Genomic DNA, 27254 nt, shown 5'->3' on the forward strand with positions numbered 1-27254 from the left:
ATTAGCAGAAAGACTGACCTCAGATCGCTGATTGATGATTTAACACTGCATCTTTGAAAATCAACGTATCCGTCTCCCATCTCCTCTCAGTGCTGATCATATGCCCTTTTTATGCAACACTTGCATGATGACATGTGGCTCGCAGCAATACAGTTGATATGAGGGTTACCTCACCCGAGCTGTGCTGCATTTATCCCCAAAGAATGACTAAAATAAGAACACCTACTCAGCGTGCACAAAAGTATTCATTGTATTCCGAGGATGCAATACAGTGCTCCAAGTTAGAATAGAAAACAAGAGGCTATGCCTCATCTCTGACACTTAATCCCATTTTGCATGGCATGATCAAAGGAATTTGTCCTAAAAAAGAAAGCAGACAAAAGCACAAGTGTACACCCAATGTACTGTATTGAATTCCAGGTTGAAGCCATGTGACTAAAGAGAAAAACCTGTGATGTCATAATGTACAGTGCTCTTCAGTTTTATGCAGTTTAAAGACAGTGAGGATGCTTTCTGAAAAGATTTGTATTTAGCGTTTAACTTCATATAAGGTGCAGAAAAAAATAAAGCACTCTTATTCACATTTTCTCGAGGTACTTGGCAGGTCAGTTGTTTTAAGCACATGGAGGGTTAGACTGAGTTCTGTGCATTTTCTTTCTGTCTCAGTTGCTTCTCTGTCTTTATGTAATTACAGGCTGACTTGATGATGCTGACATCGAGGCTCCTTGTCCGTCTCATTGCTAAAGACACAGTATCTCTTTATGACTTGATGACTGTATGTTTGCCATGCAGGAGAATGACTTTAGGATCGATCAGATGTCTCCTTGATGGTGTTGCATGATGGATAAAAATGTAAAGATCTTAAGTGCTTAAAACCTTAGCACACTACTGTACGTCGGTGACGAGATTATGATTGAGCTTGTTATAATTAATGACGCTCAGAAACGTTTACATGTGATCATGAGCGTTAAAACATATTTCCCTTTACATGATTAGCTGCGAAGGCCTGTGCCGACTTCCTTCCTCCAAACTGTGTGCGCGCCGGGTCCCTTGGGCATTTAATGGCAACACATTTGAAATATTACCCAAGTTCATAGAAGGAGCCTCTTGCCTCAGCAGAGGTGTGGCAGCTGCCTGTAGTGGTGGCCTCAGACATCACTGTAGGTGAACGGGGGTGGAGCAGTAGGGGCCCTGGAGAGCACCTAGTGGAAAAACAGTGAGCGCAGCACCTACAGCAGAGCTACAGTGCAACTACAGTAACTCCACAGTACTGTACGTGGCAGTGTGAGAGCTAGCTAACTGCCTCAGGGTCAACTTACAGCTATGACTGCAGGACGACTCAAAGTTTGCGTCAGGCTTCATCTCTACTTCAGCAGTTAGGTCGCACTTGGCTACAGCGGTTGCCAGTGGACATTTGGGGACTCAGCAATATTTGCATCAGTCCACAAATCCCTAATTCCCAAAGATCCCTGTTTTCTGTCCCCTGTAAACAAAAGCACATGTGACAGTTGTTTTACATTATTGCAGTAGGGTGGCGATAGCACCAGTTGTTCCATATTACTCACTTACTTTTATCTGCTTTTTAATGTAGTCATTCATTATATTCTGTGTCTGCCGTTAAATGTAATATGTTAAAGTTTTATGCAAGAAAAGAAAAAAAGACAGATTCTTAACCTGGGAGTTATTGTTTGTCTCTATTTGTTTTTTATTGTCAGTTTTTATCAGATAATTCCTTAGAATTAAAATGCCAAGTGTGTAGAAAATCAAAGGCGCAAGCTTCCAGCAGAAAAATCAGACATTTATTTGCATTGAATTTTTGAGTATTGTTTCTTACATGTGGGTGATTGTGAGGATGGGATGAGCTGACGCATAAGCGCTTCGACTAAATGATGCTCCTCTCTTTCTCAGACTGCTCACTTGCCAATTTAAAGGGAGAGGAGCTCGCATCAGTTATGGATGTGCACTATTGAAACGTGCATGTGAGAGCAGAGAACATGTTTTATTACTTAATTGAGTGGAGTTCCAGCAGGCCCTGTAAATGAGGAGTGACAGTAGGCGTTATCGCAGAGCGCCCTGGGTAATTATGTTTGGCTAAGTCTGGCTCGGAGGAGGTGAGGCTCTCGGCATGGTTATAAACAGCGGAGTTAGAGGAACGTGCGTGCAAAAGAAGCTGTTTTACTTCCAGAGCGAAGAGCTCGCTGCATATGTAGCGGGGAAGAATGCAATTTATTACGCTGAACGTTTAGCAATTTAAACTTCCATCTGAAGGCTGACACTTGCTCACACAGGTTCGCATGCTACAATTAGCACATGTAACGACTTTGCAATCAAAAACAAAAACAGCCGTGTTTGAAGCACTCAGTCCTGGTGAGAGGTGTAATCATGTTCAGGGTAATTAGACAGGTTTGTTGTTCTCTACAGCCATGTTACGTACCTGTGGGATGCTGATTGACTCAACAATCTAATTAGGTTTCGTTATGTAGGCACCACAACGCGTTACAATTGGCAGCGAGGCCCATATGGCACACGGGGTAACATATTCTTTAAGCGTCACACACAAGCGACCTCCATCGACCTCACAGAGGAGAAGTTCTCTGACAGACAGGCTTTCTGAGAGCACTGCTGAAAGGATTGCATTGTAACTCAAACTTTCTCCTTAATCTCAACCAAGAAAGAGTTTTGTCGCCTAAACGTAACCAAACAGCGGCTGGAAACTGAAAGAAATCTAAAAGGAAAGAAACCCCCAAAGGAAGGCTTCTCTCTGGCCTCTCAGCCTCACACAGACAAAGAAACGCTGTCTTAATGTTGGCTCACACTTGAATAACGCTGTTGCTGTGATTAAAGGAAGAATATCTTTCAGCATAAAAGTTTCTTTTGGTTTTGGTGAGGAACACCAGCTCGTTCTAAAGACAGTTGGTAGCAGCTCTTATTGTAACTATTTGATGAGCTACAAATGAGAATTCTGTGTTTTTTGAGTTGAAAAAAATTATTGGCCTTCTAAATTGTGCACAAAACATCTTAAATTAGTGGAAATCATTTCAGGCAAAAAAAAATGTATTCAATTCATTATCTCACAAAAAATGTAGAGGACATGAAATGAAATCATAAGAAGCTGAAATCAAACTTTTTTTTTTTACTTTAAATGACAAAAAAATGAATGTGCCTTTCCATTCAATTGCTTAACCTTTTATGGGGGATCTGGAGCTAATCATAGTTGACCTTCTATTGCACTGTTAACAGGGAGAGCCAGAAAACCCTTCACGCTCACACCCACGCCTACAACCAATTAGGAATCACCAATTAACCTAACACGAATGTAGTTGGTATGGGACTGTGAGACAAAAACAGACCTGGAGAAAACCCGCAAAGGCACATGAAGGTAATTCTCCGCACAGCTGACCAACAGATTCAAGCCCAGAACTTCTTTTTTTGTGAGGTGACAATGAAACAATTTAATTGTGTTTAATAATCAACTTAACAATACTAGTAATACAAGAAAATGTAATAAAACAAAAAACAAGCCAGACAAACCAATTAAATGATCCCTGTTAAGTCACACATCATCTGTGCGACTCTGTGGAGAATTGCCTTTCCGTCATGTGATCTATCTGATGAATAAGAAAGATAAAGACCTGGAAGATGAACAGTGTATGATGGAGAATCACAGATGTTATGGGAGGGGAAGGCTCTGGCCGTGTGACACTTTATCTATGAAAATGGATAAAGCAAGAAGAACAGAGGATCAACACAGTGAGGGCAAAGTCTCCATAGACTAATTATTCCTGTGACAAAGTGGAAACTGTGCCACCATTGTCCTCGCTCCACCCAATCACACATGTAGCGCTGAAATGAAAAAGAAACTCGTTCTTCTCTGAAAGTCATACATACACACATATATATATATATATATATATTTAAAACTCTAGGTGAGAGCAAAGGAGAGGCTCTGATTAAGGTGGCGTATAGTGAAGAGAACCCACAGTGTCGCCCACCTTTGGGCCCTCCTTAAGTGGCCTTAAATAAGATAATAAGGGCGATGGGCAGAAAAGAGAGGACTTTGTCTGCTGGCATTAGCGCGATGGCCGTGTTAGCCGTGATATCTTTGAGGGGGGATAGTGTGCCAGTAATGAGACAGGGTTGCCTTCCCTTGCCGGCCTAATTAATCCTACATTTTCATAGCATATAATCACTGCCCACAGTGCAGCCTTCTACTGGCCAGAGAAGAGAGATGTTGGAGGAGTCTCTATCTGTTGCTCTATCTTTCCCTCTTCCCACTCCATCTTTCCTTCTCCTTCCTCCTCTCTGCAATTTATTACACTGGTATCCAGAGTGAAGTGAAACCTCCCAGTATGGACCTATCTGTCATCTCTACATTATCAGGAAAACACACTGCCTACCATATTGTGCTACAAGGGGCTCCAGCAAATTACTATTTTTATGGGACATGATAAAGGAAATGCTGCCTTATGCTCAGATACGTAACTGTCTTGGAGGAAATGGGAAGGATTGAGCGTTGCAGATTGCCGTGCGGTTTTGATCTTTGTGTTTGCGTGTGGCAGCCAGCGCAGTTACGCCTGATGGATAATGCAACCATTGGCTGAAGCTCATAAAAGTGTGTTCCTACAGGGTTAAAATGCAATAAAGCTTTTAAAATGTAATACCCTGCCAAAAGATGGGCCTACGTCTTTATGATCGTATAGAAACACTGATATTTTTTTATTTTTTATTTTTTAAATACTAATTGTGTTTACAGAACTAGGCAAAAAGTTAGAAATATTCTGAAATTTTTTACTCTCTTTTATGACTTAGGCTCAACTTTTAAAAAAGGGGGTATCATAACATTTGGACGTGTACTTTCTAGCCAATGCAATTCCACATTTACACAAAAATAAACAGCTCAACAGCTCAAATTGCGCGTTAAAACTGCGAATTAAGACACCTAAAGCATTTATGTGCACACCCAGTTCGTTTACAGTATTATTTGAAATGAGGTTTTTTTTCTTCCCCCGTCTCTGCAATAGCCCCTGGACTACAAACGCATCAAAGACCACAGTGTCTCTCTGTTCAGTGGCATTGAAGCCATGTTGCAGAACGATCCCTGAGATGATAAAGAGAGGAAAGTGAAAAGTCACATCCTGTCACATCTCATCATCTCCTGGCTGAAATGTGAGGCTTGCAGGGCCTTGAGGGTGACATCCTCCATATACCAACGCACCACAATGCAGTGAATGAAGAAGGGGGGTATGGAGAGGAGAGAAGGAGAGGGAGGAGAGGGATAGAGCATATGGAAGAAAAACAGTGGAGGATTTAAGAGTAAATAAGCCTGTGCAGAAGCAACTGATCCTGTCCCTGCCTATCTCTCTGAAATTCCTCTCTCTCTCTCCCTCTCCCTCTGTCTCTCCCCCTCTACTTCTATCTCTCTCTCTCAATCGCTGTCGGTGTGAGACAGATACCCCAACCTCAAAGTGACAGGCCCTCAAACGACTTGGCGAGGAAACCAAGCATTAATTAAGTCATTGCCGGACTGTAATTTCCTTGAGAAGTGAAAAAATGCACGAGAAAAGGTTACTGAGACCTTTTCTGTGTCAAAATTACCATTCGTCATGAATATTAATGCACCTAATGAAGACAACCTTTGCTTCATCAAGAATGTTCTGGAGCAGGGTGCCACGCTGATAGACTCTCCCTGGCTGTTTTTCTCCTTCAGTCAGGAGGGGAAACTGGCACGCACACACACACTGAGTTTTACCCATCTGAGTCACCTGCGTGTATCTTGTTCTTTATGTGGAGCATCACATCCTTTCAAAGGCAAGGTATCATATTTGACATGCTGGTTAGGAAAGAAAGGCGCATAAATACGAAGGCAGTAAGTTAGCTGTGTATTAATATTTTAATACTTAAAATGGTTCTGGTGGAGTTGGGGTTTTTTTTAAATGCTTTTCTATGTTAAAAATCGAACACAAAGCGTAAGAATTTGTAAGGTATAATTCATAAGACATGTCACGGTGGTGAGAAACTATGTGCACCTTCACTACTTCTGCAGGAGTTAAAAGGGTAAGTAGCAGCCATGTGCTGCTAATCAAATGCTTTTCATTAACTGATCGTCAGGGAGTGTGAGCATCTCTGTAAAAGCAGGAATTTTGGCAGTTTTCTGGTGTGTGTTCACAGAATGTCACACTCTTCCCAGGAGTGGATATCCCAGAAAATTTGCCCACAAGGTCAGATTTTGCAACGCTCAGACAAATTGCAAAAATCCCAACAGCTACAACTCAGACTCTAAAGGCCCCAGTTAAAGCATTAGATGCTAAAGTTAATGGCAGAACTGTTAGAAAAAGACTGAACAAGTCTGACTTTTTTGCAAGTTTTGCCAGGAGAAAGCCTCTTCTCTCTAAAAAGAACATGGCAGCACTGCTTAAGATTGCAAAGTAGCATCTGAACAATGCCCACTGAACAGATGAGACCAAAGTGGAGATAATGCAAGGCAACATGTTTGGAGGAAATCAAACACCACTACGTCTGCACAAACAACTCATACCAACTGTCAGGCATGGCCGAGAAGGGATGCTGACTTGGGTTTGTTTTACAGTCATGGGATCAGGGTAACTTGCAGTCATTGAGCTGGCCATGAGCTCTTCTGTATACCAAGTATTCTGGAGTCAAATGTGAAGCCATCTGTCCGTCAGCTAATGCTTGGCCAAAACTGGACGGTGATGCACAGCAGGAAATCTATAGAAGTGGCTGAAAAACAAAAAAAGAATAAAGGTGTTGCAATGGCCAAGTCAAAGTCCAGACCTCAGGCTGATTGAAATACTGTGGTGGGAGCTTTTAAGGAGCCTTTTAAGCAAATTTCTTGAAAAATGTTCTGTGGCTTGTCTTTAAATCTGGCACAAACATTTAAGATTTCCCACCATCATGTCAGATTTTTTGTTTTCCGAATACTATCTCTATGGCCAGAATACCCGTAAAGCTATTGATATTCCAGCATCTACCCCTGCATCAAGTGTGCATCAACATGTAATCATTAACTCTGTGAGCATGTATCTATCAAAACGTAACATTTTAGAATTATTTGTCAAAATACAGCCTCACAGATCTGCTAGTGTAGCACTGTTGTAGACTCTTCTTGTCTGTCTCTTTGAGGTTCAGCACATTATTGCAGGAGTTTATCTTTGTATTCCAAGCTGAAATATAAATGATATCATCCCCTGTGACTACAGACCAACAAAACATACGCTTACTTTTCCAAGAACAAATATAAAAAATCTTAGTCTACGTACTGGTTGCTGGTGTATTTACACCAGGATTATTGAGTATTAGGACATGGTTTATGATGAAACTGGGAAAGCGGGATTGTAACTTTAAAGATTCACGATGACTGATTCTGACTTCACCTTAAATAACCAGGCAGGAAACATTTGAATTATTCTTTTAAGTGCCACTGCTACACACACATGCTGTAGTCGCCACTACTCATTCACCATCTTTGCCCTCTTTACTTCTCAACGTCTCTCCCTCCCCTTGACACATACCTCTCATTAATTCAGCCCTGTCATATCGACACACACACACGCACACGCACACACACATATGCACTCGTGGTATCTCTGCAGAAGGTGACAGCTCTGTGTTGAGTGACAGCAGCTCTGTCTGTCTGCTACAGGAAGATCTTCTGCTGCCAACAGTTTTGTAAAGTAACCCTCGACTGTCACTGCGAGAGAGGGAAGGGTCATCTATTCATATGTCTGCCTCCTCAAACTGTAAATAGCTTTCAGTGATGTCTTCCCTCATCCATTATTAACTGCTTTTGAATTAATGACAGTCTTTTATTTTGCACAAGTGGGATTGTTTGCCGTTGACTTATCCATCCAGCAGCAATTCTGCTCTTGCCTGTAATTAGAATGAGTTGAAAATTGAGGCATTCTCTTACAGCTGGATAATCTCTACTGTTGGAAACTTTTTACTTTTAACTTCAGCCTGCATTTCCTAGCTTTAAAAGCTTAAAGCCCCCCAAAATATGTGAGTGACTTAGTGCTCTTGCTTGCTTTGCTGATGTCTCTTCAAACAAACTCGGTATTGGAAATATCCAACACTATGGTTCCACGTGGAGCTTTTGACCTCTGGAAATGCTACAGCGCTAGGTTTTTAAGGAATAAATTCCCATTTTGTCTATTTTAAGCATACATAGGAGTATATGCATACATGCATGAACAAGCCCATGGGTCATGCAATATACAGCCGTATCTGTGGCATCACATTATATCACTAATCAGTCACATTGGTCATAATATGCCAATAAATAGACTAATGAGCTAACATGTAATTAATTAAAAACAAGAAACCCATATTCTTTTTTTTAATTACCAACTTGGAGATATAGCACTGTGCAAATGAGCCATCCCTCATTTCTTTATGTTTTGCTAGGAACATGGGAAGTAGGTGCAGCATTTACTGAAAGATGTGCAAACACACATGAAATTGAGTTTATACAATTCTAGCAAACTTCAAAGTCAATATTTGCTGTGACCACCTTTATTCTTCAACACAGGCTGAAGTCTTTTTTCATTTTCTCAAGCAGTCTTCAGGAATAGTTCTCCAGTTTTCTTAAAGGGCATTCAAAGCTCTTCTTTGGATGCTGACTGCTTATAGTTCTGCTTTCTCTCGGGATGATCCCACACTGCTTCAATGTTGAGGTTTGGGCTCCAGGGAGACCATACCATACCATACCATACCATACCATACCATACCATACCATACCACACCATACCATACCATACCATAACAACTTTATTTATAAAGCACTTTAACAACAGCAACAGCAACTACAAATTGCTGTACACAAAAATGAAAAAATATACTAAAAAAGATTAAAAGACACCAATAAATGCAGCGATAATAAAACAATAAAAACAAATAAGATGCTGAGTTTATTAAGATAGAGAGTATAAATGTGTTTTAAAATGAGACTTAAAAATGGACAATGTATGTGACTGTCTTTAGTGCCAAGGCGATTTATTTCATAGGGGCAGCGATAGAAAATGCTCTAAGACAGCGGTCAGCAAACCCCTGGGCCACGGACTGATACCTGTCCAGGTTTTCAGGGTTTTTATCGTTAACTCGGTTTCCCTGGGTCTTTTCCCATGTTGTAGTTGTGCGTCTTATTTTGAAAGAAGTATTTACACGTTACCATAGCAACCAGAGAGCATTAAGGGGCAGAGAGGAGGCTGTTACTCTGAATGTTGTTGGCACATTTCAGGAGGACCCTGATAATAAAGTTACACAATTACACAGCGAATTAGTGTTTATTATTATATTATTATATATTTTGTTGTATTCATCCGTGACACCTTAAAGGCCGGTCCATGAAAATATTGTCTGACATTAAACCGGTCCGTGGCGCAAAAAAGATTGGGGACCGCTGCTCTAGGACATTTTTTTCAGACACTGTCCCCTCTGAGGTCTGGACTTCTGCTTCGATTTTTGTGTACACTGGAGCAGTTGGCTCAGAGAGAAGTGTAGGGGTCAGCAGGTCAGAGCGGTAAGGTGGGGCAGGACTATTTAAGTATTTAAAAATAAGCAAAATAACTTTCAAATGGACTACAAAGTGATACTGTTGCACTGTGTGTTTTTCTATCCAGGTATGCTTTTGCATTGGCTGTGTGTTTGGGATGATTGTCAAGATGCTGTCAAACTTTCTGCTTTCCAGATAGTATTTAACAGTGGATCAAAATCTTTTGCATTCATTACTCCACCAACACCACTGGCTGAAATGCAGCCCCGAACTATGACAGAGCCTCCACCATGTTATACAGATGACTGCAGACACTCACCTCTCTTCTGACCTCTGATGTACAAACTGACAATGATCTTTATCAAAATTTTCAAATTATCACTCCAGAAGACCTGTCGCCTCTGATTTTCTGTCCAGGTCTTGTGTAATTTGGCTTACTTAAGCCTTTCCTCCCTGTTTACCTTCCTTAAGTATGGTTTCTGGATAGCCACGCTTCCACTGAGACCATTTCTGATGAGGCTTCAGTGAACAGTAGCTTAATCAACTGAAGAGCCAGATGCATCTTTCAGGTCGTGTGTCAGGTCTTTGCTGAATTTCTTAAGGATATTTATCTTAGACAATGTTCATCTTCCGTACATATTATTTTTAGCCCTGCCACTTCTTCTTTTGTCCACAGCTTGTCCAGTTTTAAGGACACATTGCACACCATGCTGAGATATGCCAAGTTTTCAGCTAATCAACGTGTTGGTGGAAAAATACTATTCTACTCCTGTCAAACTGTGTTATCTTTGGCATTTTTTTATAGTTTCAACTTAAGAAATGGGAACAAATGATATGTTTTTGCGACAGGCAGCTAGCAAGTGCCTAAATATACAATTTAAAATTGGTTCTTTGCTAAGCTGACTTTTATGCATAGAGACAAAATTATTTCATCTCTAGTGTTAAGTGCTTTTGTTAAGCTTGAATGATCCACAGGTGGTGATTGTTAAGTGGCTTAATAAAGACAATTTCTTCTGAATATTGACAGGTACAACATCTGGACTGAAAATGAGTGAAAAAGCAGCCATCCACCTGTGGCCGACATGCAAAATGGAGTGGATACATGTGTGTGAGGGTTCAGGTGTTTTAAAGCTAAAGTAAACTCTGACAGCAATTCACCCCCAATAAATACAGACATTATCCAAAGGTGTGTTTTTGCAAAAACTAGCTTGACAATAGTTAAGCCTTAATAATCTCTTTGAAAATGGTCATTGTCATTATCAACTTTCTTTTTTAATCCAGAGAAGATAACTCCAGGGCTTTTTGCGTTCTCTGATGGTGCCATCATTGTTATGGGACTCACTCCCCCCAATCTTCTGTAAAGTTCTCCAATGAATGGCACTAATACCCCAACTTTCTCATTTCACAGACTTTTGTTTGTTTGTGTACTTAGTTCATTAGGACACAGATTAACTTATGACATTCTCATTTGCACTGGGTGACCATTTAACAGGCCCTCATTAAATTGAGTCTTTCTTAATGTGGTTATTTTTGGTTAAAGAAAAATATTCTACTATACTCCGTGCTCACTCCCAGCTCTCTGTGACAAATCATTCCTGGAAAAATTCCATATGTAAATCAAATAATCAGCAATCCACAACATGTTTTCAATGTCACAAATCCACAGATGACATGAGGAAGGGAAAAGAAACATTACCAAAAAACAAAGAAATGCAAAGTATGATGAGTATCATTACAATACTCATCATTTTAAATATTTTTGTGTAGACTTGTGTTTTTAAGGAACACTCTACATTTTGCAACCTGTGTGTTCATAATGTGGTTTTGGACTGAGTTCAAATTTTACTACTAGGACTATAGAGGATCTCTGGCATCCCCTAGGTGAGAAGAATAAAACTGTGATTTGTAGTCAGAAGTTCTGCCAAGGAAGCCCATAGCTGGAGGGCTCAGAGACACACACAAGACAGACAAGAACATACAGTAAATCGGTCCACCAAACGTCAAAAACACAGGGTTTTTTCATCATCTGATCCTTCCAACATCAGTCTAAAAGAGCAAAAAAATTAATTGGCCGTTTGGAGGCACAAAAAGAAAGTTTGCCTTTGTTGTGAATCTGCATAAGAGTCACCACCATACATTATCATGAATAATACATCCATATCTCCTCCATAGCCACGGGTGGTAGGGATTAGATAAAGCGCCATAAATAAGCTTCAAAGCCTGCTGTATGCCATTTTGTTACACCTCACCGTAGAGGCCTTTTCTTTAATCACAAACTTAGCCTTAGCTGGTGGGGCCCTTTTGTTGCAATTGTGCTGGTGTCGCTATTAGTGCGGGGCAGCCCCGTCTGTACACATGTATTCATTTACCTAATTAACACGGAACTCACACTGGGAGTCAAATGAAAGCTACCGTTGGGGAGTCACAGAGAACAAAGCCTGGTGAGGAAGCCCGGCTTCCTACTGTTGCCAGCCACTGGATCACTGGAAAAAAAGCAGCAGACACCCAGACAGGCCTTTGCTTGTGTGGTTTGCCTAAGACATAGGTGATGAACTGGCACAATTCTATAAAAAGACATTAATTTCATTTGTCTTTTAAAAGCTACCTCTGGAAATCATGCAATATTAGAAAATGATCTGTTATTTTGTGGATTATCATTCGGTAAATACAGAAATTATACTCGTTAACGACAGTAGCCAAGTTTTTTATACAAATCATGATAGGATTTGTGCCAAGTGTATCCATTTACTGACAGTCTATGTTTCCTGGCTACATGTGACCTTAACACAAAAAGAAAAAGTGTCTGCAGTCAAAACGTAATGCTGAAAGAACCTGTGTAGATGAGCTGAAGACAATAATTCTGGCAATTATGGAAATAATTGGAAATATTAGCCTCAGAACCATTTTACAAATTTAGCTACTTTTTTGGAACAAAAAATTTATTTGCTTTACAAACTTTTATTAAATCTAAGATTCCAGAAGCAACTTACTAACAGCTTTTATTTTGTTTCCTTGCTTCAAAATTTTAATTTTGCAACCGAGTTAACTGATACTGTGCAAATTAAACGGTTTAAATACTTAAAAATCGATGACATACAGTAAAAATACTGTTCACTGTATTGAGGCTGAACATACTTGAATCAAAGTACATGCTTCCCTTAGCCAGTAGCATTAGAAGGCATAGCGTACATTTTCATTGCTGTGCAGATGATAACCAGCTTTATCTATTGATAAAGACAAACCAATTAGTTAAACTGCAGGAATGACTTAAAGACAAAAATACCAGGATGACCTCGATTTCCTGTTAGGCCTAAAAACCTTAGAAACATGGCATCTAACCAGATATTTATCGTGGACGGCATCACTGTTACTTGGCCTCCAGTACCACTGTGAGGAACCCTGGAGTCATCCTGGATCCTTTACTGCCCGTATTAACCCTTAAAGCCTGAACCTTGAAATAATTGCCAGAAAATTCTAATTGTTGGGGTGATGTTGTGATTTTGGTGCTATATTAATAAAATTGAATTGGACTGAACTGAACCCTGAATTTTCAGCCCATTTTTGCATTATAATTTGAACAATAGTAATAATTTGTAAGCTTGGCCAGAATAAGACAAACAATAGGAAGGAAAATACAAAGTGCAGTGAGTCTATAATCAGACATAGGTTTGGTTAGTAACACATTCCAAAATCTTCAATTCCAAGTTCACTATATTTTTTCTATGATGCAGTAATGTTACCCATTACTGTACTAAAGTAATCACAATACAGTTACTAATCAAGAAATCGTGTTTTTCAGTTGCCTCCTTTTTTAGTGGATAAAAATGATCAAATATTTCTGCACTCTTCCTCAGCTGATGTCAGTTTGTCTGGTGAGAGAAAAAAAATAGCACCTCAATCTACATCTTATGAGAAATGGGCATATAAAGGTTAATTTCCTTTTTACTGTGTGAAACATAACAGAAAAGTACCAGTAGTGCCCGTACTAAAAACTAAAATGCACTGCTGTTAACATGACACAGACTCTGCAAACATCTGCAAAGACAACAAAGCTAGTTGCAATGAACCCAGGACCCAGCATGATGTTAAAGTTGAGTGTAAGCAGACTCCAGCGGGAAGCCAAAGCTGGATTTTCATCAAAATAGCGATTCGCAGTCAGGCTTGTAGCAAACCTATCCATACCTGTTTCCACAGTGGCCACAGCTTTTGTCTGTGAAGTGCTCTTCGGGCTGATTTTCCACCAACTTTTCTGTCAGCTTTGTGTTAATGCTAAAAGAAAGATCTTTTGTTTGTTCGCCGCATTAGGATAGGGATTTGTGTCAGTGTGTGGGCATGTAGCCTAAGGTTTATATTGTTAACTGGTAATTATGTGACAATGGATCTCAGGCCATGCTGCAGAATAAAAAATACGTAATGCAATGAGCAAAGTAATAAATTACTTTCTCCAGGAAGTAATTATGTTATATGTTGCTTTTTTAAAGTTAAAAGTAAATACATTACTTATTCTTGAGTAATGACCCCAACACTGTTTGCAATAGGCTCTTGTGTTATTTCTTTCCTATAGGCTGTTGAAAATGGTAGATAACTGCTTCTGCCTGTTAACACGGCTTAATGATTATGACTGTCTTCCTTCAAACCCTGAAGTTTTGCCCTTACAAAATTATGAATCTTATAGGAAAAAAAAAGAGAAACAAAGCCTCAAGACACAAGCAACTACTGACTTCAGGGCTATAATAACTCCACTGGTGTTAGAGTGACACAGGATTTGAAATTAAGGAACACTTAATTAGTAGATTATCATACATATTTCTTTGTGCTCATTCTCAGACAACATGACGCGCGACTACATCAGCTATGAATAAATAATGTGCTCATCAGCTTTAGCCATCTCCTGCATGTATTTTTGTTATATATCTGTTCTATGTTTAAGAAGTGTATAATGACACCATCTCAGCTCAAACACACGTAATTAACATTTTACGTTTTGGTGACATTTTATAAGTCTTTTTGACAGTTGCCTGGAAACAGTTTCTATCTCTATTTGTGTTTATATCTCTGTTTTCAGTCTATTTCCCTCTGAGGTGGGTGCTGGGCTCACCATTTTGTGTTAATTTGAAGAGTTGGATGTCTTTAAGGACTGATTATCTTTAATTAACACAGTAAGATAGATGCTCGTTCTATCTGCCTCTTATCTCTACCTTGTACTCTGTCAGGTAATTTTCATGGCTTATCACCAACTGCAATGTAATGACTTGAACTGCCGGATCTGTATTATGTGAAAAGTTATACTGTAATATTGTTTTCAAAAAAAATGTATTCTAATTAACTTTGTAGAATAATACACTATTCTTTGCAAATTTTACATAAAATTATCCCATAAGCTGATACTCAAGTGTTTGCCAGTGGATTCTAGAAGAATAAGCAATATACTGTATTTCAAATATCACCATGAGCATGATTTGGAAATGAAATGCAAAACAGTGTTGTTGTAATCACTGGTTGGGTAAAAATAATAAACAGCATTTGACACTAACTGTTCATTAAAACTTGGTCTTTGAAATACAATAATGCATAAAAATAACATAACCGTGTGTAATTCTACCCTAATGCCAAACAAAAAAGTGCTGATTATGAAGTATATTACATCCACTATCATTTTTTGTCAATATTTTCTTCATTTTCTATCTGCACTTGGCACTTATTTGTACTGGTTAAGGGTTTGGTTTTGGCAAAAACATATTGTTTGATATCAGAGAGAGTTGTCAGTTTGTTACACTTCTTTTTGTCTTCAGTCTGACGTCGCCTCCAGTTTAAAGTCTGAAGAAAATTCAAATATTTGTTTTTCTAAAAGATTATGCAGTCATGTGAAAAAGATGCTTTTCACAGGTCTCTGTGTAGTTCTATAAAAAACTAAGTACATTTCATGATTCAGTAGTTGGTAGAACCACCTTTAGCAGCAAAAACTTGTAGTCTTAACATTGTTTTTTGTTCTAACATTGCTTCAGTTCTTTTAGGTTTGTGGTATTGATCTATGCACAACTCTTTTAAGGTGGCACCACAGTATTTCAGCCAGGTTGAGGTCTGCGCTTTGACTAGGCCATTGCAACACCTTGATCCCTGTGTTTTTCATCCATTGTGTTGTAGATTTGCTGCTGTGCTTCGTGTCATTGTCCTTTTGCGTGACCCAATTTGTGAGAAAAGAAGAGTTCATGAGTGACTCAGTAACTGCAACATGCCCAGGTCCTGTGGCTTCAGAACAGGCCCAAATCATCACTCCTCCACCACCATGCTTGACAGTTCCTAAATGAGTTTGTGCTGATCTGCTGTGCATTGTATTGTCACTTTGATCTCGTCTTTCTAAGCACAGTTGCAGAAGGCTTGTGGTTTGTTAAGGTGCAGCTTTGTTTTAGAGAGAAGATGCTTTCTGCTGGCAACCTTTCAAAATAAACCATAAACTAATTATACTATCCTGAACTTTAACATTTGACATGCTAACTGAGGCTTTTTGTCATTGATATAGTTCTTTGCTAGGAGATTCCTGAAAAGATTTTGGCAGTTTGTTAATACTTACTTTAATGCACCAGACCCTCAAACAGCAAAAACTTTAATCGTGAGCAGAACACCTAGAAGCAGACCAAGACAACTGTCACCAGTTTAACTGATTTATTAATAAGCAGATAAGTTTAACAGGCAGCAAGGATGCAGTTAGGGGTGAATGGCTAAGTAGGTAAGTGTATTCACTTTTTAAAATAGTGGAACTTTTTAGAATGTGCACATGGTCACAGTTGGCATTTCATACTGGTAAATGGACTGTTTCTTGTATTGCACTTTTCTATTTGAGCACTCAAAGTGTTTTATACAACATGCCTCATTCATGCAAGCACTTTTTTCTATGCCTAAGTGCTTTCTATCTCACATTCACACTCTTATGAGTGCGTCAGAGAGCAATCTGGGGTTCAGTATCTTGCCCAAGGATACTCTGCCATGCAGACTGAAGCATCCAAGGATCGAACCACCAGCCAGTTAATAGATGACCTGCTCTATGTCCTGAGCTACAGCCGTACTTCAAAAGGTCTTGCTTTGGACTGATTTGTGAGAGGAGTGGGTCACCTGACCAGGTAAAGATGTTAATTCTATGAGCAGGATTTGAACTGGTGAATGTGGATTATTATCTCATTCTTATGGTTAGTTGATTTCTTGGTGAGTGTTTCTTAGGTGCAACAGTTCAGCTTTGACAAAAGTTACAGATGAAGATTTTATGTTAATATTAGCAACAGTGACACTCCACTTCACCGTACCATAGCGTCCATCACAGGGTCAACACAGAGCGCCAGACAATAAGTTGCAATCCCATCAACATCCACATCTTCCAGCCACCTTGTTGGATAGTTTTAAATTTAGCTTTCCAAACTGACCGCACATAAAAGGAGCGCCGACGTGACAAAATTATTTTCTGCTTCATTTGTCTACTTGGGACAGTCTACCTGAGCTGATCTAAGAGCTGTGAATTAGTCCCCTCAGTGGACATGACGCCAACATTTCAAAGTTGTGAACGCTGCTCTCTTATTTTTTATAATTCTGAAACTTAGATTTATAGACTTGGCAATTATTTTAACCGTTCCAGTTGGTGGGTTGTTTATAACAGATTTTTTCTTTGGTGTGGCAAACCTTTTCACAAACTGATGTTGATTGGGGAGAGGATTCAGTTTTCCCTAACCAACACTAGAGCTCATTGTATCTTTCTGAATCCACTGCTGTTTTAAGCTGGAGCTGATGTGTAGTCATCCCAACATACTGGTTTTGCTAAAGTGAAGTAAAAACAAACAATGACAGCTGTTACTGGTATTATTCCTCCTCCTTCACAGACTTAGCTAGCATTACTTCAAGGAGTTTGTTTAAGCGGCGGTGGTGTGTGTCGTGTAGCGAAGCTGCAGATAGACCCCTATCTCTTTTCATGTCACAATATCAGATAAAACAAGTGAACTGGATGGTAAGGTGGACTGATAACAGAAAAAAATATTTGCTATGGTTATTGTTATGGCAACTAAAGTGCTTTTTAAGCAAAGGGAATGGTGGTTCTGCTGGCTAAAATGGCCACATCCCTATCCAGTCTTGTGTTTTGCACAATGGTGGTTTTGATTATAATGTTGGTGAATCCTTGCTTCTTCATTTTTTTCACATGTGAACCGATGGGATGGTATTTAAAAGTGAGTCCTCAAAGAGTTTCTTCCCTTTCTGACTTATCATTATTATTCAACACCAAAACCAAGCAAAGTGGATTATTACATAAACTCGCAAACTGTGGGAACTTTCTTCAGACTCACTGTGTCTAATAAACTCAGATTTTTACAGTAATCAAATACTGGCCAGATAAAGCATGTCAGCAATATAATATTTACACCTAAGAAAATACATCACGATATAAAGTTTAAAAAAAAAAAGAAATCCAACTCTATGCACTTGCATTCAAGGGATAACCTCCAAACCAGAGAGCTATTTTAACACAGATTACATAATGTAAAATAATCACATTTCTGATGTTCACACACACACACAACAACAACAAAGATTAATTACGAGGGCCTGGATGTTGGATCAGCAGCCAATTATCACCTGAGGAGAGTCAGTTGGCCTCAGTCAGTTGGCAGCTATCCTTTCCTCTTCTCACACTTCTCCTGAAATCAGCCGCCCGTCAGCCCCAAGCAAATTGGATGAGGAGCCATAAAACAAATTTTCACCCAAATACAAAGTGACAACAAATCTGGGATGGCAGTAATAAACTCTAATATAAGAAGAAGACTGAGGGATGAAGGATGCTGCCTTGTCAGTACATTAAAATGAGAGTGGAGGAGCACGAGAGAGAGAGAGAGACAAGTGATCTGTTTAAACTTCATAAATGCAGGGAAGGTCCTCTGTGTTTTAGTGGCGGCTGCTGGCTAGTTCCATAAGAACCCCTGGGGCACCCGTGCTCTTATTCATACCGTCAGAGATTTTTCCTAGCTGATGCGGGAACACCAGAAAATAGTTTGAACGGTGAGGATAAGTGATTGTGCTCACGGGAGAGCAGAAAGCGCAGCTTAAAGAGAGACAGAAGAGGTGATGGACACACAGAGAGACCGACAGACAGAGAGTTGTGGAGGGCATTTCATGTAATGTTGATTTCAGTGAACCCAGATTCGCCTCTCACCAGCGGCCTGACCTCCTCTGACTTGGATGATCCTCGTTGCCATGGAAACTGGCAAAACAAGTGTGACACCCCACCACCACCAGCACCACCACATCTGAGTGATGAAAATGAATGTGGCCCCAGGATCAACACGCAGCCATATTGGCAAAAAATCAATACTTTTTCCCCCTCTGTCTTGCCTCGGTCCAGTAAACTGTAACATATCAATCCATATGTGCGCACGCTCTGCACTAATCCCACCCCCCACCCCTCTGTTTGTGTGAGTTGCATGTGTGCGTGTGAGGAAGAGAAAAAAAAATGTTGCATTGAACAAAAGCTGCCCAGTGTGTTTGAACTGCTCCATTAAAACAATCTTTGTTTTTGATACAGACAAGGAGAAACAGAGCAAGCTGACTGAACACAGACTGCATGTCAGTCTAAGATTGAGGGGTTTTTGTTGTTTTGTTTTGCTTTTCTTTAAATTCTGTTTCTCATTACTGTGCCGAGCCTCAAGCAGTGAGGGGGAAAAAAAAAACCCAAACTAGAGCAACTGTGCCTGAGCCCAGGGGCCCCCAGGAGCCACAGGGGGTCCCTACTTTGATGGAGGCCTGAGCATCATTAGAACAGATAGCATGATGGGGTCAGAAACACAGTTACTGCTGCACTGCTTCTGCAGACTCCTAGCACCACTCTTATTGACAAACACACCAGACACCAGAAAGTATTTCCATCTAGCTGTTTGTTGAATTATGATGTTTCAAAATAGAAAAATATAATGTCCCAATCAAACACCTATGAGAGAACTCCTGTTGAATAATGGCAGCATTGTTGTGATGGCTAGATAAACAAGGTTCAAGCAAAAACCAAAAGAGCAGGACTTTAGAATGGATGGCAATGGACTCGCAGAAAGCACAAATTAATTATGTAACCCATTGAGGTTCTTTCCGAAAGTTCACTGTTCATGAAAAAAGGAATATGGGCTACCTCTGCCTTTATAGGCCTCATAAAAATTATACTGTTGTACTTAAATTTTTTAATAAAGTGACTGAGAACATTTAGAGAGACTGGCATATGTTAATAAGACTGAGAAGAGCAGGCTGCCCAAACAGCATTGGGGAGGAACAATCTGGCTCTAAACCATCCCTGGTCCTCAAAGGTCAACCATATTTTTATAATAGCAGCCCTATGGCCAACTCTAAATCTGTCCCTGGGAAAATGGAAGCCATCCAATGAGAAGGTGCAGGAGATAAAATCCGGTACGTGTGCGAGGCATTGTTACGACGCGCTCTTTACAGGTGGGCAGGGTAGAAATATGGGACTTGCGATTCCCTCTGTGTTTTATAGGCTACCTTTAAGTAAATTTCTGCTGTAAGTGTGAAAGCAATAGCAAACGTTAATCCCTTACCTGCACATATATGTATATGTACATATGGGCGACTTATTAATACCTGTTTTGATGATACGATGCTAAACGAACTACTACTGCAACCAAGTTTTTGGATTTAGCTAAAACTCTAAGATGGGAAAAAACAAAACATCTTTGCAAGCATCTGCACAGACAGCATGCTAACGCTAAGCTAGCCAACCCAGAGTAATGATAAAGCCGTGTGTATGCTGATCCCAGCTGAGCAGTAAGACCCTGAGCTTCACCAGGTATTCTCTTTGTGATGGTTTCAACTTTGTGTTGTCGACCTTAAACACTAAAAGATCGTCATTAGATAGGGATTCGTATTGGTGTGTGGGACTGTAGCATAAGATTTATTTTGTTTAGTGCATTTCATGTCATTTTACGGAAGACTAAGAAAGTAATGAAACAAATTACTTTCTCCAGAGACTAATAAAGTAATGTACCGCATTACTTTTAAGTAAAGTAACAAGTAATGTGTAATACGTTACTTTTCGCGAGTAACGACCCCAACACTGCTAACACAATATAAGACTTGTGGTTCCCTCTGTGTTTTTTAGGCTGGCTTTAAATTAAATTTCTGTTGTGAGTGTGAAAGCAGTAGCAAACGTTAGTCTCTTAACCGCACGTGAACGGCTAAGGACACAAATCTCTGTGTGCACATCGTGCAGTGAAACGTAAAAACTGCTTTCCATTTTTGCCCTCAAATGAAAAAAAGAATAAAAAAACATAAATAAAGGGACGGCTCAAATAACGAGAATAATAGGTTTTATTTAAAGTTGGCAACAAGCCTCGACAATATTCCCTGCGACACACACATGCATGAGGTGGGGGTGGGTGAGAAAGAGAGAGAATTACACAGAATACCATTCCATGAAAAAGCCAAACAAATAATTTTTGCAGTGCTGGAAGCATAGAGGATCCTGTTACAGTGAAAATATAGTTGAAAAACAAACAACAACACCAAAGCTGCAGGTTGGTGGTAGTGTTGGTAACTCCTATATCCTCTCAGCAGAATTAATAGATGTTATGCTATGCCAAAGTTAGGCTGAGGGACTGGAAGTATTCCTGTATTTAAGAAATAATAATTTGTTTTTAATATATTGAAATTTTAATGTAATTAATTTTATTGGGATACCATCCTCTCATGAGCCCACTTTACCCTTGATAATACCACCCAAAACTGCCCATTTGTCATATGAAGCTGCACTACTGAAATCAGTCTTACAGTTTTAAAGCTTGATGTGAAATGACTAAAAGTCATATCTCTTTGATTTTCTCTTATCTCTCCTCTGCCATGGAAGTGTAAAACGAAACCCCGGAGCTTCGTTTTGTCCTGTTTCTCTGTGTTTGTCATTTATAACAAGGTTGTGATCATAACTAACGGCGCGTGTAATATTTTTCTTTCAACCTTGTGATGCCAGACAATGTAAATCTGCTGTACATGTAAGGATCAGTAGCAGAGCTGCACTTCCTGGTGCCTATCAAAGGAACTTGATTTCCCCGTGGGATGCGGCAACGATGATGAGGGATAGTCGTCAAAAAAACGAGTCACCTGTCAGTCTTTATGTCTGCTTTTCTTCTTCTTACTGTTGATTTCAAAAGCTGATGTGAACACCAACCGGAAATACCAGGCAATGAATGATCAAGTTTGAAAGGAAAGCTCGCTACCAACAGTGTGCAAATTTGGGAAAGCAACACATCCACAAAACTCTTTCATCACATTTTCTTAAATTGCACAAAACAAGTGTAATCACTCACTAATCAGTAAATAGGTCATCACAGCGCATAATAAACATCAAAACAGAGATACATAATAGTTCCTCAGTTGTTGATACTTGACTTTTAAGATCACCTGACTTATCTGTTTTTATTCCCCAGGTTGAAAATATGTTGGGTGTTGATGTCCAGGCTATCGGGATCTCTGAAGAGTTTTCTGTGCGCCCATATGTGTGTGTGTGTGTGTGGGCTGTGATGAGACCCTGTCTCTGACACAATGTTGCTCTGTTAAGGTCAAGCCCTACAGAATGTCAGGGATGATGACACGCACTGAAAGGTTTCATCTAATCCCTCCATTTCCCCTCTTCTCCTGCGTCCCTCCAATCTGTCTACCCAGCTTCCATCTCCGGCCCCGCTCACTCACAAGACAAGACAGACATACACTGGCCTTCACCTACAGTCTGCATCAAAACTCTTCGTGGGTGTGTTTGTCCGCACGCGTGTGTGCGTGCATGTTTGTATGTGTGTGTGTTTAAATAGCGTCAAGCCATGCCATCCCACTAGTAAGGCCAAATCAGAAATGCCTGAGGCCACTGTCTCTGTGTCTGCATGGCTTGCCTGGTCTTTACAACCCGCTGTCAAACATCTTTGCTTCATTCCTCACCAGCAACACATTTACTTATCTTTTTTAGGTCTTCAGCTTATGCTTTAATATAGTGGGGGCCTGCAGTGGAATAACCGGCGGTGGCAAACAAATAAATGCACGAGAACTAAACTTACTTTCTACGTGAAACACTGAAGATTAAAATAATTACAGAAAATGTTTTGAAGTGAGAGTAGAAATTGAATTTATTCCACATTTAGAAGTCAGCAGAGGGTCGAGATCCTTTTTAATGCCAAATTTTTTGCATTTGGGGGCATTTATGTGATGCTCTCGCACAGATAACAGGTCAGTTCTGACCTCTGACGTGCTGCAAACATTACCGTAGTCCACACTGGTTTCTTTTGCAAAAGGCAGGCAGCACGAGTAATCCTCCGTTATTTCAATTATTCTCATATCTGATCCCTCCAGATGTGTTTGAAATACTAAACTTTAATTCCAATTCTATTCAACTTTACAAAGAGCTCCCTGTGACAGTCTTTAGTTTCATGTGAAAGCAAATCTAATTCTGTTATTTCTAAACAGTGTCAAATGAATTCAATTAAGCTGCCATGGAAAAGAATGTTATTTACACCTTATGAGATTACCTGGACTTAATTTCCTGGGGTTTTAAATAATTGACAAACAGCATGCGCGTACTTAACTAAGCCTCATATTATGCGCACAGTTGAACATGTCATCATTTAATCTTAATGCTTTTTACTTCAACATTTTCCCTCCCTTTTTTCTCTCTTTTTTTCCCTCCCGCTCGCTTGGCCGCACCATAGTTAACACTTATTAAATTAGCAGTCATCCAGTGATCAAACAACAACCCTTTTCCATCTAGGCGGCTGAATGACGGCTGAGGTCTCCTCGGCATCTGGTGAGACGCCTAGTTTAGTGGAGATAAGCACAGAAGCCGTGCTAATTATGATATTACAATTCCAGCAAACCGTTTTTCTGAAAGCGGCGCAGTTTGGATTTAACACTGGTAAGCAAAGAAACATTGTTGGATTCAAGATGCCTGGCTTCCCCTGCACCTTCTCAAACTGTCATTTATCCTCACATCTCTGCGGATTGGGTCTGGGAAAACGGAGGAATGGCGGAGATGGAGAGAGCCGAGGGAAGGGGGGGAATGAAGGATTATATAAAGAAGAAGCAGCACTTGACGGTAACTGGCTGAGATTAGCGCCTTAGGGGTACAGCAGTGGCTGTGATTTTGATACTGCGCCCCCAGCTAAACGCTGAAGGCCGCTTTGCCTAGAGGAGTCTGCCTTCACCCACAGGCAGTCAAAGATTGTTTTCTTACCAGCATCTCCTCCTCCTCCTCCTCCTCCTCCACTCCACAGACACCTGTCATCTCCGATGTCAAAACTCCACACAGAAAGGAAAAGACAACGCAAAGAATAAACAAAAGAAACATGTTTTTTTTAAAGGCACACTCTGCATACAGATCTGCGAGGGTGAGGCCCAGGCTTCACCTGCAGCAGCCCGAGCCGAACGTCATGAGGATCCTACCGGCTCCACGCGGTGAAGCCTAAATGACGGCATCATTCTTTGTCATCTGTAGGCGCGAGCTGGAAATTAATTTAGCACCAGAAAAACTTTGATGCTTGCACTTGAGTCTGAACTCACTCGACTTCGTGCTTTGCACTCTGCACAATAGCTGGCAAAGAACAATTCTAGGCAAGGCTTTACTTTCAAATCATGATCTATAACAACATCCTTTCATCTTTTCACAAGACTGCCACTCAAGAGGGCTACAAAATTGTTTATGGTTTAAAACTGGCCTAACATGTACCTACAGCACAGTTTCCTGCACTATATAGATTAAATGTGAATGAATTTAGGACTTAAAGCTCAGTTCAGAGTTATAATTTATCCATATTTCTCATCTTTCACTCTAAAAGGATTTTCAACCAAACAAACAAATCTCTCTTTATAAACTGTCCGTTTGTGGACCAGCCGAGCTAATCATGAGGTCAACGTATTGTCATTTGGTTTGTGTGATAAATGCTGTAAAAGCGAGGGTAGCCAGACATCATCAGTGTAGACAGAACATTAAGATGCTCCAATTAGCCTGATGAGATAATCAGACTGAATTGCCATTTCATGAAGAAATCAGATATTTGGCAGCGAGCTAGAGGTCTGGGTCCAGGCTTCTGCGAAGCGTTTGAGTGGACTTTTGCGGGTATACTTCCTTTGTTTTCCCCTTCATATAGAGAGAGGGCGAGGAGAAAAAAAGGGATAAAATCTAATTTGAACTCATGCTGGCTGAGGAAAATTATTTTTATCAAATCCACTGTGAATGACCTTTGCCACCTTGAGCAAACACGGCTGCCTGAGAAATAGTAAACTGATCCTGGTGTGAAGTGGCCCTTGTTGTCCGTGTAGTTAAGCAGAAGTATGAGATGACGTGACACTGGCAGCAGTGCCAGGCGGTGTTGTTGCAACCAATGGGGGGCAGAGGACACAACAGAGAGTAATGGCTGCTACAAGCCATCAGCCCTCACACAGATAAAAAAAAACACAAACAAAAAAAAAACACCGCCACATTTCATCTGCCCTGTTTTTCTCCATTTTAATTCCTTCTGTTTGTTTGTTTGTCGACCTTGCCATGTCAGCTGACCTTCCTCTGTCCAGGACCCTGAAGAGAGAGGGGAAGGGGGAAAAAAAAGAAAGAGGAAACAATAAGCAAGACGCTGACATTTCTGTACAGAGAAGGAACAAACAGCTCATACAAAATGCCCCCCACTCCCCTCAGACAAATTTACTCAAAAATATGTGTGTGTCTTGAACGTCCGAGGGCTGTCCGGCTCTCAGCCACCATTGCCAAGGAAGTGTCACGGTGTCGTGACAACTTCAGCGACTGCAGTGCGATGGGTGACCCTCGGCCGGCAGAAGGGGGGCGCTGAATCCCCCGCCCACCCTGGATCCTGACAGATGTCATATACCTCCTCCATGGGCACCTTCTGTTTCCTGTTCACCTTTCTCCATCCTGCAGCGTTAGGGCTCCTGTCTCCACCTCGTCAAAGCACACACACGCGCACACACACAAACAGGGGGGAATCAGACAAAGAAGGAGACATAAACTTGACCGGGATGGATTTTTAAACGATGTTTCTGGATTGACAGCAGATGATTATGACAAGAAGCAGTTTCCATCTCAGTTCCAAGTTACATTCCCATCATCTGTTTGCCCCATCTATTTATGCTTTTTTTTTTAACCATTTGCTTTTTACTTTACGTTAAAAAAAAGGCAAATATGGATTCCACACTCCCTGGCATTCATATCGCCTTCTCAGAGGATGTTTCCTGTTATTTACCAAAGGCTTCTCTCTGAGAACAGTTGGTATTTTAGTCTTAGCACACCCCACTCAAAACCTGTTTGCACAGATTTTCCCCATCATCCTTCAGACCATAGTTTGACAGAAACACTTCAACAAAATGAGATTCTGCCTCGTTACATTGTCTTATACTGTTACATCAAAAGTGTCACCAGCCCACTCCACGAATAACAAGTCTAACAAACCAAAAAGCCTTATGATATTAGATTTCCATAAACCTTCTGCTGGCTGCCTCCTCGCGTGGATTGTGTATCATCCGCTCAAAAATGCTCTCCTAGATGGAAATGTGTGGACTAAATCTGATCATGGCGCTAGATAATGTTCACTTCTCACTGCTGAAACACAGACTTGAGGAGGAAACGGAGGGGATCCTGTGACTAACCCATCAATCACGGTGACGTTTCGCTCAAGTGATGGATATTCTAATTTCCCTTTTATATACAGGTGCGCAGGATGGATGGATGACGATTAATGGACGGGCAAGGCTGTTTCCACAAAACAAAGAAAAAGACGTAGCATGGCCCGCGGCGTCGCTATGGAGGACAGAGAGCTGCACTTCCCTCTGTTTTGAAGACGATACTTCACATTTGGGATTTGATGTCCCTGTAAACACGCAGAGACAAAGTATACATCCCGAGGTGACAAAGGTGTTGCTAACACAACAATTGCCTTCCCTCTACAGGGACCTACAACAGGTTCTGCAGTCAGTTCTGTGACAGCCCTCGACACCTTCGCCTCACCTCATTTTCACACAACCTGTTTCTCGCTTTCTGTCATTGCTATCACCTCCATAATTATTCCTTAACTTTCACTCCGCCTCAGACTGCTTAAGACTGTAATTTCTTGAAAAACATCTTCCTCCTTCAGCATCTCTTCCAGTGGGGGGCACTTATCTATCAAACTTTTCAAAGTGAAAATTGTGCTAAACGTCCTTTTGGTGAAGTCCTTTTGCATCGCCCTGAAAGTCTCATTCTTACTTTCCAAGCACAGTTTAAAAAAAAAAAAACAATTCTTTCACTGTTAGGCTTTTAAGCTTGCACATCTTTCATATCGGACTTGCCGTTTATCTGTTTTCTTAGACCGCACCCACCATGCTGAAGGTGTTTCACTGCACTAATTGGCCAAAGTCATGACTGAAATAGAGTTAAACTAACCAGGAGACTAAAAAAAGAAAAGAAAGGAAAATACAAACTCTTAAAATTAAACTTTGCATAAAAAACAGCAGAACAGCATTTCAGATGTATTACAAATGTTAAAAACTGGTGTTTTCACTGCAATGAGACAAAATAATTTGCATTCATTTCTGCAGATCAACTATTTCACTGGGCTATTTTGCACCGACTTTGCTCATTTGATGGCTTTTTGTCGGACGTCAGCTGCGAAGCATTTCCCCGGTGGGTTCTAGTTTTTCCCTTCACAGCTGACATTGAACATGGGCATTCATAAACCATCCAGCACTTGAGACTTTT

General features: G+C 40.4%; 1 long non-coding RNA gene across 1 annotated transcript; it reads right to left on the bottom strand.

Moving 5' to 3' along the window:
* Nucleotides 1-25000: 25000 nt before the first annotated feature.
* LOC113031437 (uncharacterized) lies at nt 25001-26977 on the bottom strand. The gene is made up of 2 exons (XR_003273740.1): nt 25213-26977; nt 25001-25085 (listed from the first exon to the last, which is right to left on the bottom strand). It is a non-coding gene; the product is annotated as an uncharacterized LOC113031437 (long non-coding RNA).
* Between the last annotated feature and the right edge of the window lie 277 nt (nt 26978-27254).

This window comes from Astatotilapia calliptera, chromosome 11 (assembly GCF_900246225.1).
Source record: "Astatotilapia calliptera chromosome 11, fAstCal1.2, whole genome shotgun sequence".
Taxonomy (NCBI): domain Eukaryota; kingdom Metazoa; phylum Chordata; class Actinopteri; order Cichliformes; family Cichlidae; genus Astatotilapia; species Astatotilapia calliptera.